The sequence below is a fragment of the Procambarus clarkii genome, chromosome 5 (assembly GCF_040958095.1).
Source record: "Procambarus clarkii isolate CNS0578487 chromosome 5, FALCON_Pclarkii_2.0, whole genome shotgun sequence".
NCBI classification, from domain to species: Eukaryota; Metazoa; Arthropoda; class Malacostraca; order Decapoda; family Cambaridae; genus Procambarus; species Procambarus clarkii.
In genome coordinates, this window is record NC_091154.1 from 39,062,170 (window position 1) to 39,079,526 (window position 17,357).

The window sequence follows — 17,357 nt, forward strand, 5'->3', positions numbered from 1 at the left end:
CCTATGAATAAGCACATCTAAGAATGGCAAACATTTATCAATTTCAGTCTCCATAGTAAATTTTATGGAGGTGACTTGGTCATTAAGTTTCCAAACTATATATTATACATATATATATATATATATATATGTATAATATATATATATATATATATATATATATATATATATATATATATATATATATATATATATATATATATATATATATATATATGCTGAGGCTGGTGATGGTGGTGTTGACGTGGCTGAGACCATGGTGGGGGATTGTTAGTCATAAAACTGTGAGTCATATATGAGGGAGGAAGCGGCAAAAATGAGGAACCACGAGGCACTGGATACACATCAATAATTATTATTTCTCCATCAATATTCGAAAATTCCCAGAGGTTTACATTTATTTTAGAACTAGAAACTCCACATGCATCTATTGAGATGTTGATGTTGTTTTAGATTCAACTACTCGGAACACTAGTTCAAAGTAGCACGGGCTATGGTGAGCTCGTAGTGGACTTGGTTATCTATTGCAGGTTGTATTATATCCCACATGTCTTCGCTCTAAAGTGCGCAGCTACATTTAACAGGAACATATATTAATGGTGTTCACGCCACCTGTGTATGAATTATAAACAGTGTCGTAGGGACAGAACGTGTATAAAAGTGGCGTCCGTGGCCAGTACCGCCAGAGTCTTCACTCCCTTGTTGACCACGACCACCACAGTCGACGCTGCCACCATGGTCAATATTGTGGTGACCGCCGCCACCCTCCTGGTCAGTACTCTTCCCGCCCTTTATCTTTATCATCACACTCTCTCTCATCTGGAGGTGAGAACACTGTCGCTCATCTGAAAGTGAGAACACTGTCACTCATCTGAAAGGTGAGAACATAGTCTCTCATCTGAAGGTGAGACCTGCTACATTCACTCACAATTACCCACTACTACTGTCATTTACAATCACCCATTTCTAGTCACTCATAAATTCCCACGACCAAAGTCACTCACAACCACTCACTGCAGATACGTTATTTTAAGTGTTATAATTATTATCTCGTTGACACGAAACCAAAAATCAACTTTGTTGAACTATCCTTGACACGGAACAAACTAATAACATGACTAAGTAACATTTGTGGTGCCACAAACACGCTCCCACATGGTTGTGTGAGAGCTGAAAGAGGACTCCTGTTCATTAACTATTGTTATTTTCCTACACGAAGTCAGCAACGTAACCACAGGTGACATGCAAAACTGAGAAGTAAACTAAGGTGCATGATGGACTTTGGATAATGGGAAAAAAGATTAATTTTGGGCCAGTATACAAAGGTTAAAATGTTCTTTGCCATACACCTCAGTCACTGAAGCAACAGGTAGTGACTGGTGGTGGTGTACACTGACACACTGAAGCAACAGGTAGTGACTGGTGGTGTTGTACACTGACACACTGAAGCAACAGGTAGTGACTGGTGGTGTTGTACTTTTCAGTGTGTTGTGTGGAGTAGCGAGGCCAGCAATCCAGTGTTACTCGGGTAAGTGAAACATCTAATATTTACGTTGTAGGAAACACATCGTTGTCAGCACGTTGTGATCTGTTCAACCATCGTGTTCTTGTGTACTAATTCACAAGCTCAGTGAACACCACTGGTGAAATGTTGAACATTTTATGCAATTGTTATAATTTGTTGCCACAGCATATCTGTTTATCTAGATCCTCACCCCCCCCCCTCTTGATCACCCATCCACCTTCTCCCCTCATCCTCGTACTATTTCTCTACCATTATTTCTCGCTCACTGCCAGTCAACCATCTGACTTTTCTCCTTAACCTTTTTGTTTATCTGTGCTGCGTTTACTCCCCTCCGTCGGTCCACCATTCACTTCCTCTCCCTAGGTTAATAATACGGACATCTATCCTCATGCTCTTACCATCTCTCTTAACTTAGCCCTACCAGTCACCCATCCACCTTCAGTCCACCAGTTAAGCTCCTGGACCTCAAATAAACATTTACCGCTACATTTACTTGCTGGCTTAAACATGCGCCATTAAACAATCACTTCTTAATCTATTCCATTTCTTCCATTTGTTCAAGCAGACTGTTATCAATAACCCCAACACTTACCTGTCCGCCAGTGACCGTTCAGGTCACCTTAACACTCAGGTAGGTAACTTTCACACGAATTATCTACAGTTGATTTCACCTTTCTCACTTAGCGGAGAGCATCCCGTCCAGCTGGGAGATGAGCTAGACGACCAGGTGTTGAGTGAGAGTGAGAGGAACGCTGCTGGCCCAGGAGCTGAACCCCAACCTCTGGAAAACGATGAGCGTCTTCGCCAAGGTAAGTTGATATATTGACACTAACCTTGTGATGTGTTCATAACCCACCAAGGTTGGCACTCTCTATCTCAGTATTTTATTATATTAATTTTACGTCAAGGGTGGTCTGCCCCTTGACGTAGATTTGAACCATATTCTGAAAGGGAATACCTCCAGGTTAGGGTTTTCACAAAACAAGTCTCAAGGTCGCTTTTGGTGGAGCTCACATCTTTCAGTCTACCCGCACTCTCTCTCTCTGCGCCTTCCCCGTCTCCAATTTAGGGTTATAGAAGAAGCCGATGCCGTGTGCTTCCCGGTATGTCCCCTTGGCCGATTGAAGGATCTCCGGGGTGCTGTATTTGTCACACTTGCTTTGATGTGGACGAGAGTGGAAAGCTATCAGCTGAGACGTGGGGTGTCTAACATATAGGCCTCATCCTTACAAGCGATAATGTCAGGCTTGCAGAAGGATCCGCCATCCGGTATACGCACTTCACGTTCCACCTCAAAACTTCTCTGCTACTGGCGGCCGGCTACGAACCGGGTGATATTGCGATGATAGACGTAGATGATGAATCACAATATCGTGGCTTGAATATATAATGACCAAACCACACATCATAAGATGGTGAGACGAAGACGTTTCGGTCCGTCCTGGACCATTATCCAGTCGTGTGAAGACGATAAGAATCGTCATGACGTTTCACCCGAACCCATGTGTCTTGTACCATGATATGTGATATGTGACCTAGAGTGCATTGTCTCCTGCATGCATCAGAGACCATTAACCCCGGGTCTACCACTGGCTGCTCTAGACGGAGTGGCCATAGAGTTTGTTCTAATCTGGACTGCGTGAACGAAATCTGGGCAATTCAGCAAACGGGTACCAGAAGAGACCCACTTGTGGCAAGATGAAACCTCTCAAGCAGATTGAAGACCAGCACCATCAACTGTGCTGTAGAGTTTCGCCCTCTAAATCATAGAGCGCTCAGACGTGCTGTGAGATGGGGTTCCAGCATTCGTGGTCGGGTCTACCCATCGACGCATTCTGGCTTGGAATGTGGGTAGGAGAGGGGCTGCCATTGGATCCTCCGACTCTTCCAGCACCCCGAGCCGCCTGTTCTTTTGTAGGCGGATTGATGCTGCAAAGTCGGGAATTCCCAGTCCACCGTCTCTCACGTCGGCATTGAAGACGGCATTTCGGGTATCGTGGGGCAAGTGGGGCCAGCTACAAGTGGCCTGTCGCTGCCTCCTGTCAAGTCTCACCAATTCCGTCTTATACACGCGTCCGAGAACAAGTCGGTGATTCATTTTGAGAATTAGGCGGTGTTTAAGTATGTATATCCTCTGTTGGGGATTGAGGGGGCTTTAGTGATGTTAGTGAGACCCTCCTCAAACAGGGAGCCACAGGATAATTCATTATGGTATTATTCTCTGTGCATAAGGCTTTGATGGACTCGCCTTGCTATATAGTCACGATAGGTTAATCCACAAATTGGAGGGGCTGGTGACAGGTCATTCAAAACTGAGTCGTCATAGGGTCGCCCATCGTGCTGACAAGAGCCAACACGTCTCAATAATGGTTTCCACAAAAGTTTATGGGGGAACAAGGCACGAAAACATAACCTGTGAAACAGGGAAGCGCGTCACTCACCTGCTTCCTGCCTTCTTTACTGATCAGTTGCGTAGGCGTTCAGACACAAACTATTTCCTTCCTGAAAGAATAAAAAAAAATCCTGATCTTTTAATTAACTCACTTTATATTTTGTTTGTAAAAACGTAATTAGTTTGCACATTTCATTCTGTAACATTCAAACATTTGTATTTATATATATACAGTATACGTAGCAAAATCTCATTTAAAACAAGTAACTTTTGTATATTACAGCTCCTGTACCGTGCAATGGCCCTCCGCAGCTCATGCAAGCAGGACAGTTATTCACCTTCCAGTCCCCGAATTATCCCAACAATTATCCACTCAATACCAAATGTACATGGCAATTTCAGGTACGGTTATCACAATTTTTTATTTATAAAAAGGGTTCTTGATCGCTGCTCGAGGGAGCAACTGGAAGAACACACAAGAACAAAGTAACACTGCAGTAAGCACACTGGCCCATGCGAGGCAAGGTCTCATTACACAAAATAGTTTTCTTTTGAGTCCATTCCATTTTTGCTCCACTTCTAAGGATTTTGCATAATGATGCTAATTGGAAATTTGTTTTTCCCGTATTCAAATTTATTGTATTTTATAAATGATAAAGGATGCAAGTGGGGCACTATTAAGAATATTTAATAAATGAGTCATCTCTGCAACCTGGAGGGAGGCTAACATGGTCACAGTATTCAAGAATGGAAATAATGTTCCTGATACAAATATAGAAAAATAAGCTTGACATGGATTGTGGGAAAGTTCCTGAAATGTACAACTGCAGTTTCAATTGGAAATCACTTAATAAATTTAAGGTTGTTAAGAGACTTCCAACATGGGCTTACAAGGAGTCGTTCCTGTCTCACCAATTTCCTATTTATTTAACCACATTCGTGGAAGGCCTTAGTATGTTCCGCAAGAGAGAGACTACTTAAGGTCGAAGCATATGGCATTGGATGCAACATACTAACGTGAGTCAGGGCGTAACTAAACACAGATAATAGTTCATCATGTAAGGAGTGAAGTTCAAGTGGATGGATGTTACTAGTGGCGTGCCGCAAGGCTCTGTATTGGGTCCATTGATTTCATCGTTTACATCAACGAAATAGATACCAGGAAATATTTCCGACTAAGGCAGACTGAAGTATCTCAATCTGCACTCGTAGAGTGAGACTGAAGTATCCACACTCAGGACGAGTTAAATTTATAATTCATAGTTTCTCAAGACATACTGTTTAGTATCATAGACAATTTTGTACAAATACAATTAAAATGCAACAGTTTTTGTCAATAACATTAGAGAAAATACAGCCTATTGTCAGCTCTATTTCGAAAACTCGTATTTCACGTTTTATTCTTCTAAAAAAATTTAATCATCAATCATATCAGACGTGTCCTGGAACCTTCACATCTCCGCGATAAGCATTACCTCATCTAAGCGTGAGTCACCGAACTCCGGCTGCAAGGTTGCATCACTTCCTCTCTGCAACCTCAACTTCCTTGACATCTATTAAGATGCTTCTACAAATATTTACTATGTTTCTAATGCTAAGACAACCCCCATCCTTAGCATAAATGCGCCATATCTGATGTAGTGTGTATATATAACAGTCAAGGGTGGATATTGTACGTTTTTATGACTAATGAGTATTGGCCTCGATCAGGTAATTGGGTTAGGAAAGATTCTGACGCTTTTAGTAAGGTAAAGGTTCAACATGTATCGCTTTTCACGAGGAATGAATTAACACAATGTTTTCCTAACGCCAATAGCTTATAAAAAAAACGCCATTAGAGGTTGTGAGTAATTTTTAGATGGATTCCCTCCCTCTTTACCACAAGGAAAGAATAAGCTGTGCTTTTGAAATTACTGGGTCTAATGTAAACTTTGTTAAAGTGTATTTTCTGTGTTTGACAGCCTGGTACCCCAAGTATTAGACTGACTGTATGCTGCAACGTGATTTCGTTCACGTCTGGAGACTCTCTAAACTTCTATGCAGACAGTGTTCAGATCTCCAAGTAAGTACATCTCTGTCTGTCTCTTTATAATGTACAAACAAAAGCCCATATTTTATGCACTTTGTGACTTTCAGTCCAATAAAACTGACAAAAATTAAGTCCTTCGGACTCTATATATAATTGTAAAATATTTGAGTCCACATGCCACACTATACGACTTATCTTTATAAATAAAAATGTAAATGATCGTTTGTTCAAAATCGCTAATCTCCGAAAGTTCTTCACCGATTGCTTTGAAATTTTCACACAACGTTTCATTCGCATTCGAGCGGGGTTTTATATACATGCTATATAGATGTCATGTCTGTGACGGAAGAAACATGCTTTTTTGAAAAACTATGTTTTTCATGTGTTTTTCATGTGAGGGAAATCTTCGAAACCACTTTGCCGATTGCTTTGAAATTTTGACACAACGTTGCATTCGAATAGGCGCGTACTTTTATATTCCTACTATATACATGTCTCACCTGTGACAGGAATAAACATGCCTTTTTTGAAAAACAGCGCCATCTGTTGCACGTAAGAGCATCACATGCTGTAAAAAATATGTTACGATTCCATTTCAAAGTTTTCGATTTCATTGATAAATTGAATTTTCATAGTGTTCGATTTATTTTCATTTTAATTTAATTATTTTGTGTGACATTGCCTTCGGATTTGAGCTGTGTTGTTTACCATACCGTTCATTTGGTGAGTATAGTTTATTTTTTATTTTATTTTTTATTTTTCATTTTATTTCGTTTTTTTTTTAACTGTTATTCTTATATTACAGTGATGAGAACATCAGATCATTTGATGTTCCTAATTTTCTGATGGGAACATCAGATAATTTGGGAATCCATCGGATGAGGGAGTGGAGAATGGTGGGGGAGAACGAGGGAACGGGAGTGTGAGATTATGGGGAGGACGAGGGTGGCTGGGTATAGCTAGTATACAAATAAATAAATAAAACAAGTAAGATAAAGCGTAGCTATCCACATTTATTAACTATACATGTTAGTGTGTAAAATGGTGGAAATAATAGTCAGCATATGAGTAATAGTCTGTGTGTGAGCAATGTTATAACTCAGTGTATTCACAATATTTAAATATATACCGATTCCTAATTTTATAAATACTTGAGATAATTTTGTCATTAATAAATTAAATATTGAATTAATATTTGAGTTTAAACGTATATTCTTATAATAAGTGGCAAATTACATGTTAAATGTTATTAAGATATAAATGTTCATAATAAGTTTCCGGGTGAAATTCGGATCACTCAATAATAATAAATGTTTTCTTTTATGTTTTGGCGCCTTGTCAAACTACTTAACTGCTTGTTGGAATGTGCGTGTTTGTGTGTGCTGCTCGAGTGAATGTGTCTGGATGAGTCATATTTCAAGGTTGCCGACCCTGAGGATGATTAACCAAGATGAATTTGGTTTTACAAAACATTCAAGTACATTATCTTTCAGAAAATGTTAAACCAAAAACTAAACACATTGCATTAACATATTTAAAAAAGTATCTTGGTGTACTTGTCATAGACGAATTTTGAGACAGATTATGTATATACTTTCATTAAAATAATAGCAATTTATATTAAGGAATTCTAGATGTTGTAATTAGGGATTTAAGATTTCTATCAATTTTTACATGCATTCATCTTACTTATATTTTCTTCAATCATATATCTTTCTTCTCCACTTCAACCACAGTGGCTTTAAACCAGAAATAATTGAGTAACACAATAGAGGCAATAATAACTGTTCTCATCCACAGAGCAACACAACTTATTGTTCTAGTGCAACATAATTAACTGTTTTCATCCTCAGAATAACAGGGTACTCGAGGAGCTTTTGCCAGGCCACTACCGGGCACGTTCTCAAGGCCATCTTTATTTCGGACGGAGCTGCTACTGCTCAAGGCTTCACCTGCACTGTTACAGCCAAAGGTTAGTCACAGCTTCACCTGCACTGTTACAGCCACAGGTTAGTCACAGCTTCACCTGCACTGTTACAGCCAAAGGTTAGTCACAGCTTCACCTGCACTGTTACAGCCAAAGGTTAGTCACAGCTTCACCTGCACTGTTACAATAACAGATTAGTCACAGTTTCGATAGGTTCGAATGTTACTAATGTCTCCTACTGATTTTCTCATTATTATTATTATTATTATTACTATAAACATCTTCGTGGCTTAACGGCTCATTAGCACTTTTTCCTGATAATTACCATACCTTAGCTCTCGGACATGAATACAAAGGAATGATAGCAACGTTATCATTCATTTGTATTCATGTCCGAGATTAATTATTAGCTTAACTAATGATAAATAAGTCTATTCATCACGAATTAAGTTAATCACGCACACATGTTATAAAGTCTTTTGTTCCACAATCTTCACACGCAAAGTTTACGATCACGCAATAGTTCATTGCCACTTTAGTGACTATTCATAGTCATGAACATGCAGTAATTATAGCATAAGTCGCAGCAGCAGCAACAATAGCGGTGTAGAAAGAGTAGCATTAGCCATGGGAAAATGGGTGTAGATATAGTCCATTCAGATATCTCAGTCCCCAGCGCCAAAATACACACACAGCAAACAGTCCAGTTACAGCTTCTCTAAGGTGGGGGACCAGTAGGAGCAGCGATACATATAATGTGTTAACTTGACAACAGGAAAGTTCATACATGTAGAGTGCAGAAAGTTAGTTTGGGCAAGACAGCTTCCAGAAACACTGGCGTAGTGTCCAAGGATTAAACGGAGTTAGTCGAGCGCTGATGTGGCGTGCACTGGTGTGGCGTGCCCTGGGGTGGTGTGGCATGGTGTGGCGTGCCCTGGTGTAGCGTGCCCTGGTGTGGCGAGCCATGGTGTGGCGCAGCCTGGTGTTGCCACCAGGTGTGGGCCAATCTAAAAAAAATTCTATATTTTTCTTCAACTTACGGGCTTATTCATGCCCGTGCCACCTTTTGAGTGGTTTAATCTTCATCAATCAATCAATCTTTCTTCAACATTTGTTAAACATAATAAAAATATTTGGACATTCTTTCATTTACCAGGAAAAAAATATTATATACATATATATATTATCTGCCCACAGCGGTTTAATAAAACCAGTAGCCGGAGCAACGACAACAGAGGCACCGACGACAAAGACAACGGCAGAAGTGAAAATGAGACGACGTCAACATAGCCTACGACATAGACGACGACAGCAATGAAATCAACAGAGAAAACAAGAACAACAACATTGACTACAGTAATAACAACATAGAAAATGACAGCAGCAGTTGTTTCCCGTAAAATCTAAACCAACAATAAAATAATTTACTAACTTATTGTTCACAATGAAAGTATAAAGAACATATCTAAGTAAGGAACAAATTAAGAAACATCAGTCATAACAAGTCAGGTCGAGCCATTTCATGTGTCTCAGTTTATCGCTCCTGGACGTGTCTCATTATATAGTTAGTGGACGTGTTTTGTTAATGCTTTAAATTGTAACAATGGGATTCCTCTTCATAGTGTTTAGTTGAGCTCCGTAATGTGTGCAGGAGACAGAGGTGGGAAACAACGAGGACATTAAGAGTTTTCGAGAGTAGACGACTGTGGGATATTCGCCAACCAGCGAGACCAGATAAATTATAAGTCCATAGTGAAGAACGCTGGTGATCCGGTGTGTGAAAATTGAAATTTCTTTGCTTCTCTTGCTGTGCTTGTGGAGGTTAGACATCAGCTCTTGGGTTGCACCTCCCAAACCTCAAATTGACTAGTGCACAAGTTTCCTGACTCGTGATGGAGTTTGTCTTCACCACTTTATTTTCAAGCTTATTATTTTTCTTTACAACTCTGAAGACGTTATTCTAGTATTCCTGTGGCTAGTTCTAGAAATAAATTTTCATCTAGTTCTCTTTGATCATATCGCTGTATATGAAACAGCCTCTCCTCTAGATCATAACGTTCTTCAGATGTAAATGTCTCGGTAATGTCTTCTCATAGTGTGGCATTAAGTTTATCTCCTATGGTCTTTCCTTGTAACTCGTGCCTTTCAACTCTGGGTTTTATGTTTGACGAGGTATGTGGAAAGTTATTGTTAGACTTTCTCAAGATTTACACAGAAGGTAGAGGTCTGAAGTGCACTGGCAATAGGAGGGATATTAACTTCACATCAATACTAGAAAATTTTACAGTGGTTCAACAAAAATATTTTCAGTTAGCAGGATAGTTCTGGTGTTGAATAGGCCAATCAGATACATTCATGATAATAACCAAATGTAACGAATGTATTTTTAAATAAGTCTGTACAAACAATACGGTATATAATTAGGTAAATAAGAACAGTTATAAACATATGTAAATGACATAATAAGGCAGGTAACTTCCCGGATTATGTTACACCGCAAATACATGTTATCATCGGACGTTATTTTGTTCAAACTGTATTAAATGTATTGCTTCAGAACTCCTGCATCTTGAAATAAATGAGAGCTGTTAATATCTTCTTTTTATTCTCCTATTAGTTTACAAGTTATACATTATTATAAATATAGGTCAGAGCCAGATTTTCCCATTGAAATTTCAATCTCATGAGGAACTGTAATGTTAAAGTAAAGTAAAGAATATATCTTCAATTTATTTATCAAAACAAACGTTTTGGAGAATAACCTCCTTCATCAGTGTTAAAAACGAACAAACATTTAGTCAAGAAAATTAAAAAAAAATGTTCCATAATGTTTTTTTTAATTAGACCCATATTTTTTTTTAATTGGTACTTATATACAAAACGTGCTTCATTTTTGGTTCTAATATAATACCTTTTACTAAAAGTAAGAACACAATTTAAAATTAATCACAATTTGGCATTTGAGCTGTGAAACTTAATAGTATCTGTACTTATGGGTAGTGTCGACGTTAGAGCTATCATTACAAATGTCCTACTTTAAGAAACTTTACAATTGATTTTGAATTATCTAATTCAAGAAGAATCATCAAATTTTGGCTTGAGTTGGAATCAGCTTTGTAATTTGTTAGAGATTGCAACAATCTGAAGACCGATTGTGTTCCATACTGTGATGAATACACCTTGGTCTGGGCAGTTTGTCTACAGCTTCTCCATCTCCTCTAATGCTACGTAACATTTTTTCGATCTCTGTGCATTTTTCGACTCCCTTTTTGCTTCAACATTCTGCTTTCATTTTTTGCATGTCAAACTCTTGTTTTCGGTAATCTGCTTGTTTATCTCCTGTGTGAGAGCTCTGTGTATTTTTTTTTTTAAGTTTCTCACTTGACATGTGTAATGAAGTTCCTTTCCACAAACTCTGCAAACTTTTCCATCATAATCTAAACCTCACACAATACGTCACCAATACCTCACACAATAAATCCACACAAATGAAAATTAATGTCAATATTAGCGTGCCACACAGACAACTGTTAATTACACCACTTCCGTGCCACTGAGATAAACGTACAGTTGTCAATCTCTCCACAATTCCTGTAACCAGATGTTAAGCAAATCCCAACTCATGTGTGTTTATATTACTTGTACATACACACAACACGTTACCTGTCAATCATTAATGATAGGTCAAGGAAGGTTAATAGCTGTCTAGCAGACAGATTAACACCTCTGCAATCTCTTTAAATCCTGACACAGAGATCTCGTTGCGAGAAACTCCGATAATTCTAGATTGGGCTAAATATTTTGCTTTCCACAAAAATAGTTGTGTACAATATTTTAACAATACCCGGGAATTTTGTACTTACAGTTTCGTAATCTGTCCCGCCCATACACACAGTTGCTGTTGTAGATGATGTACCGATGATAACTCCAGGTGTTCGGGGGTTGCAATACGCAGAGCTGATCTATCACACAGACACGATCCTCAGAGCCCCAGCGCCAGTTGTATCAATCACTTCACAGCCTCTATACTAAGGTACACTTATTAATACCTCTCCTTGATTACACAACTAGTATGTCGAAGTACTGCTTTGTACTTTGTACGAAGTACATTGCCCGAAACGCTATGCGTACACGTAGCTTTAAGTATTGTATGTACTAGCTCTATCTATAAATCCAACATTATGTTTGTAAATCAACTACGTATGTACTTTCCAGAATAAAATTTACTTAAGGTTGCGCTCAAGCTGCCGTGAGGTGCAGACGTGTCTGCAAGCTGCATCGCCTGTCCTTCCTTCGGTTGTTGAGGACCCTCCTCCAGGTGTTGCCGTGCCATCGGATGTTCTTCCTGATCCCGTCGCTGTCCCTGCTGCTCCCGATGACTTTCCGGGCGCTCTCTGTGCGTCGTCGGCGCTCTCCTCTTCCTCGTCCTCTGCTCCTGCGCCTGGTCCTGCGCCCTCGCCTTGTGTTCCGTCTGTGATGGGTGCTGGGGTGGCGGTGCCTCCTCCTGCTGTGTGCGGTCCGGTTCCACCTGTGGTTGAGGTTGCTGCTGTTCTGCATCGGGCCGGCGGCGGTTCGTCCGGCTGGTGGTGCCCGTGTTTCTGGGTCTGCATCCGGCTCGGACGATGTCCGCCCGGAACCCAAGCGTTCCCAGCTTTCGTCTTCTGCCTGGGCTGATGTGGGTGACTTCAGTGACTGTAGGTCTATGGGTGTTGAGGTGGATCCGGATGCGTCAATGTCTACGGAGTTAGTGGTGGCGGAGGTCCATGTGTCTGCTAGGACTGGTGCCCGTGTATCGGCTGTGCCGTCTGTTCCTTCGCCACCAGGGAACTCTCCGTAGTGGGGGGTGGTGGCTTCCGCTGCGAGGGATGGGATGGATGCCTTGGGCGTGGCCTGGTTGTTACCTTACGGAAGGATGCGCCCCGTCCAGTGCCCGTAGCCGCGGGTGCCCCTGTGGTGGTGCCCTCTGTCACGCTCGCTTCTGTGAGGGTGCGCGTTGGGGACCTGGAGGACGTGTTGCCGGCGTCTGTGATGCCGCCGAGTCACTGGCAACTGCTTGCCGAGTTAATGCTGTCGGATGAACCGGACTGCTTTCTTGCTGGGCAGGTTCCCGGAGTGAGGGAACACGTGACAACTTCGTGCCTCGTCAGTAATACCATCTGGGTCCCCTGTTTGCGGGTGTTTGTTGCCCGGGTTCCGGAGGTTTTGGCTTCCCCAGTGGATGAGCTAGACCCTAGGCGGTGGTTGCTCTGGGAAGCGTTCCATGTGTGGTTCCCGGGCAAGTATGTCCACTGATTACCTGTTTCTTTTAGTGCTGTGTGCCCTCAGGCTGTATGTTTGCCCTATTGTGTTCTGTGCTCGTGCCTCTTCCTTTGTTTATTGCAAGACCGGTGGTTAGTTGTGAGTGTTCTTGTTTATGTGTTTTGTGTTGTAATTGTGCCCTGTACGGCTTTTGTTTTTTTCTTTATGGCTTGTATGTATATTTTGATTTTCTTGTTATGTTTCATGTTGTTGTATTTATGCCTTACCTGTACGTCATGATGATTATGTTTGTTTTGTTTCATGTGTTATTATGTTTTGTGCATTGATTTCTTGTTTACATTGTTTTTCTCTTTGTGTTCTGTTCTTGTTTTGATGTATGCTGTTTTTCTCTAGTTATGCTTTTTGTTGTTGTACTGTGCTGTCGGGCCTTCTGGCCGGTGTTTTTTTTTCCTTTGTTATTATGTTTTCTCTGTTGTTTTATTGTATTTATTGTATTTACCTTGCATGCTTGCATGTAAAAATAGAAATAAAAGAATCAGTCTCTATACTGAGGTACACTTATTAATACCTCTCCTTGATTACACAACTAGTATGTCGAAGTACTGCTTTGTACTTTGTACGAAGTACTTTGCCCGAAACGCTATGCGTACAAGTAGCTTTAAGTATTGTATGTACTAGCTCTATCTATAAATCCAACATTATGTTTGTAAATCAACTACGTATGTACGTTCCTGAATAAAATTTACTTTACTTTACTCCTGTCATTGAATCCTGTTTTCTGCTCGTTAGTGCGCGGCGAGTACACTCACACCCACATTGCCTCAGGTGACTTACTCTTCCTCTCACCCGTCCTCGACCCAAGTCCATTTCATCCGGCGGTCGACTCCAAAGACGTATTCATCAATTTTAACATGCTGTTCATTCAAAACAGGAATTTTCTCAAATATAAATTAATATTATAATATATTAGCATATTGTGTATATATAGGCATAGGTTAGTTGTTTAGGTTCTGTTGCCGATTATTTGTATTTATAATATGCGGGTAAAGCATTTACAGCGTTGTGATTCTAACAAAATTCTAACATATATGCACAATATGTTAATATTGTGCATATAATATATATATATATATATATATATATTAACATTATAATGTTATTTATTATTGAGAAATTCCCGTTTTGAATGAACAGCATATTAAAATTTATGAATTCGTCTGTGGGGTCGACCGCTGGATGTAATGGACTTCAGTCAAGGACGGGTTGGCGTCGTGGTAAACCGTTTTTCATTCATAAACAGGTGGGTTTGGCGGGTGCATGGAATCATTTTTTGATCTTTGTTTGGAGAAAGGGTTGCCTCTTCCCTCTGGTTCACGTTATGAAACAACGCCCTCACTGCCTCGTGTTGCCACAAAGCTTTCCACACATGATTGTTACTGCAAGATGAACATTGCTGGCTGAACAATCACTCCTCCACACAGACTGAGTCTGAACACTGGCTTAGTATATTCGTACATATGATATACATTCTTTCCCTAAGCTGTTTACTCAATAATTTCTTCCTGAATGTTGCACGTGAGCCATTACAAAGCAATTTTAACACTGCAAGTCCATCAGGACGACACACGTGGTCTCTGACGTATCCAAAACTGTCGTTAGTGTCGTTAAATCCTTCTTCCAGTACTAAATAATATGTGGCTGCTCCACAAAAGTTTACTAAGGACTTGGTTTACCAAGGACTTGGTACTTGGTTTGTTTCGCAAATACAGAAAGTACTGTACTTCTAGACATAGGAATGGCCTGTTTTCAATGAGCTCATAGGGATAGCAAGGTCCTCTAGTGTCTGAAGCCCGAATAAGGCACCAGGCACATCGAGCGGTCTCATGGACACTGTGACGTCATTTCTCCTCAGCCTATCAAGAGCGTAGGGTTATCTCTCAGCCTATCTCCCGCCATTTCTATACTCTCTTCGGATTGGTGGCGGTACCTGTTCGCTCTCTTGGCATCAGACCTAGCGTACCAGTGTCCAGGCAGAGGTCTTTATCGTCGCCGAGGGGGTTGGGGGATTTTCGTAACCACGAACCAACGGTTTCGACTTAGGTTGAGCCTGTCATGACCCACTACTATCACTCTACAGCTAGTTTTATCCCTCTGGATGGGTAGTACCTCACTCCTGGTACCAGAGTCCTGCATTATCCATTGCAGTACATCCAGAAGTCTCATGTCATATTCAGTGACATCTTGAGACCCCTCGATGTGCCGAGTCCGTTGATAGCCAACTTGATGAACTTTGGATACCAAAAACCGAAGTTAACCATTTCAAGCACCATTGCAAGCAATATAAGAAATAAGTTAGTTAGTGCCTGGAGAGACTTGACTCTCACAGGGTTAAACCCTGTGAGAGTTTATCTCCCTTACAATATTAAGGGAGATAACACTCTACATTTAATGTAGAGCGTTATCGGTATTATCTCCCTTTGTGATGAGTCCCGTGTATTCACGTAGATGGTGAGTTCACAGGAATCCTTGTGAATTGCGTGTCACAGAGTTGGAATGATTTTAGCTTTAAAGGATTGAGTTCTTCGCAGTTTACTCTACTTCAGACAAGCAATGATACTTCTGTTCCCGTCTCTGCTTAACTATAAATGTTTAATTATTGAATATACAATTAAACTTTTTTATTTAATTTGCAGTCTCAAATTCTTTTGTTGTTGTTTCATCTCATTTGCTTTATTAGGTCTTACTACTAGCAACTTGCACTAAACTTTGAAGATCGTAAATACTTTATATTTAATGGCCAGTGTTCTGCCTGCAGGGATGGTTTGGGTGTGTTATGTTTATGGAATAGAGAAATATACCACAGCTGCACTTTCACTTAACGTTTGGCGCATGGAGAAAAATATCTACCAATTTTTTATAGATATATTTGTGTGTGTGTGTGTGTGCTCCTGCTTTTAATTGCTTACTTATATATTCATGCACGATGACATGACTAATTTTGGAGTTCTCTATATTTTTATTTTTTAGTTTCTAGCACAACCCTTAATCACTTAATTTTCTGCCACTATCGTATCTACATCTTAAACTGTGGAGTTAAACTGTCATGTTCACTCTTGAATTATGAAGCTGAACTCTCGTCCACCTGCTCCATTTTATTCTGTGTTCACCGTTTATACACTGAAGGAACATTTCCTTACATCCTTGTTACTTGCTCCTGCTGCTGGTTTCTTATCTAGCAGCAGTAAACCAACCCACAACAATATTGAAAAAACTGTGATGTTATTATAGATTCAGCTACCCGGAACAAGTTCCAAGTAGCACGGGTTATGGTGAACCCGTAGTGGACTTACCTGGCACAGGAGCGGTGAAAAAAAAAAAAAATTTTGATGTTTGTGTTGTCAAGTCGAAGCTTTGAAGTGAGGTGAACGAAAGAAAGGATGAGAGGTGGAAAGCATAGAGGAGAGGTGATGGCAACTGACTGGTCGGAGGAGGAGGAGGAGAGCCAGAAAAGACCGGTTGTGTGAGAGGTAGCCGAGAGACAGACAGTAAAAGATATCACTATTTAATTACTGAATTTTCCTTTAGCTCTATTCAGTCTATTCTAATCTTCCTCCTGTCTTTCACTCGTCCATGCTCACCACATCATATTCAACATTATTTCCTACCACCACACAACAATGCTGGCAGAACTGTATAACAAACTATCTGTGTAATAGTTCTTTTAAATATGATTAATATGTAATGTTCACTGATGTCTAATCTTCTATTGTCGTTGTATCTGTCGATTATTGCGGTGTTGTTGGCCAGGATGTCTCTGGTGATGATCTGGTTGAGTGTAGTAATTTTGTGTTTGGTGGAGCCTTGTTGTTTGGGCATTGTTAGGCGCCTTGAAAGAGATGTTGTCGTCCTGCCAAAAACCCATACTGCCAGGAGCACAATGCAACTGGTGTGTACAGGACACCTAATCCACTCGACCATCACGACCGGTCAAAGCTGATGGTAGCCAAGGCTATTTTGCCCATCAGCCCGCCGGCACTCTGATGGTAATCTTCTGTCTGACACTCACATTTTTCATCACATGTTAACTTTTCACGATTTACACAATTATATATTCTATATAATATATATATAAAATCGCAAGACATGAAGAAGTCAACGACATCATCAAGAGGAGCCTCGCCACAGCCCGCTGCCCGGCACAAAGAGAACCACACTTATCCAGACC

General features: G+C 40.4%; 1 long non-coding RNA gene across 1 annotated transcript in view; it reads right to left on the minus strand.

Annotated features, from left to right (window-relative positions):
* Positions 1-226: 226 nt before the first annotated feature.
* The window catches only part of LOC138352483 (uncharacterized), a 31,415-nt gene continuing 14,284 nt past the window's right edge, over positions 227-17,357 (minus strand). Inside the window, exons 2-3 of the long non-coding RNA XR_011222802.1 lie at positions 3,967-4,027; positions 227-845 (exon numbers count right to left, since the gene is read on the minus strand). This is a non-coding gene — a long non-coding RNA (uncharacterized lncRNA). The remainder of the gene's footprint in view (positions 846-3,966; positions 4,028-17,357) is intronic.